Source organism: Opisthorchis viverrini, assembly GCF_000715545.1.
Source record: "Opisthorchis viverrini unplaced genomic scaffold opera_v5_252, whole genome shotgun sequence".
Lineage (NCBI taxonomy): Eukaryota > Metazoa > Platyhelminthes > Trematoda > Opisthorchiida > Opisthorchiidae > Opisthorchis > Opisthorchis viverrini.
The window spans coordinates 372,170-373,585 of NW_008751910.1; positions in this window are offsets into that span (position 1 = coordinate 372,170).

Genomic DNA, 1,416 nt, shown 5'->3' on the forward strand with positions numbered 1-1,416 from the left:
GTTAGATGTGCTGGAATCGGAGGATGTTCATATGGCGTTGAACACGTTGTTGAGGTCTTGATTCGCGGCCATGAGGGTGTGTCCATTTGCATGGCTATGATCCGCTGAGCTCCATCTTGTCTTGGGTTCGATGAGGCTGTTCGCTGTCCTCTATACTTTTCAACTTCGTGACAATGCCCAAGCTGTCAATGGACATCACAGTGTATGTTAAACCAAATGTGTCGAATATGAACCTTGAGTCACCGAATCACACCTGTCCTCGCCGTAGATCACTGTTATCTACACTAGGTATTCTGTGGAACCAGCCAATTCCCTTTTATCGGCCTTGAGATCAACGCTTCAAAAACCAGAGTCTTTTACCAATGAACACCCATCTCTGAGGGACCATTTTCAGAAGTGCACTAGAGAGTGTTTGCGAGCCCATATAACTCAGCCTGACTATTCTTCTGGATGGCCGAGCTAAGAAGAAATAATGCCCATGGGACGTCCTTTCATTGACTACTTGTACTGCAGCACGAAGGAGGAATTACTCCTTAGGAAGCCCAATGCTGGCTGCATTACATCAAGCTGTTGAGATAGAGGCTGCATACAGCTGTAGCACCCTTCCGGCGCCCAACTCAAATGGCGCCTGAAGGAAGCACGATGGCTAGGATTTTTTTATTTATAACCCCTTCCGTTTTTGGCTCTAATTTGGCGGGCTCTAACCCCGCCCAATGCCCAGAAAAATAAAACGTAAAAGCACGCAAGTGACACCAAGGGATCCATTAATAATAAGAGCGTTTTGTGGAGCTCGAGATGGTTCCGTGCTTGAATCATGAATTTACTGATCTGGTGGTCCGTGGTTTGAACTCAACCTCTACATTTCGACTGTCCCTGTTTCGGCTCGGGCAACATGGCGGTGTATCAGCTCTCATGCTGCCTTCAGGTAGCATGGCAGCTGGGTACCGGAAAGTTGTTACAGCTGAACGGTTTGTCTTTTTATGTCATTATTCTGCCAGATGGGTCGACAAACCTGTTATGTTCTCTACTAATCATTCAATCAACCTTGTCAGTTACACACGAAATTGAGAAGACAAAAAGCCTTGAGGAGCAACTGAACAGCCAATATCGAGATTCGAAGAATCAAGAATGGAATGGAACAAAACAGTCCAATGAAAGGCTGAAGTAGGGAGAGAGAAATGTTGAGCAATATGTTCGTTAGGAGTGCCTCCTAACACCTCCCCTTTGAAGTCATTGTTCGTACGAGTGGAGTTGTGGGTTCAGTTGCATTCGTATGACAGGCTTTCTGATCCGATCGGTCCATCTTCTAGGTGTACAACTTTTGGAAATTTCTGGTTCATTCATCGGCTCTGGAGATTTTGGTTTTTGAGCTAACTCAAATGTGTCGAGAAGAGTCTCCAGTGGAAGAACAGGGTC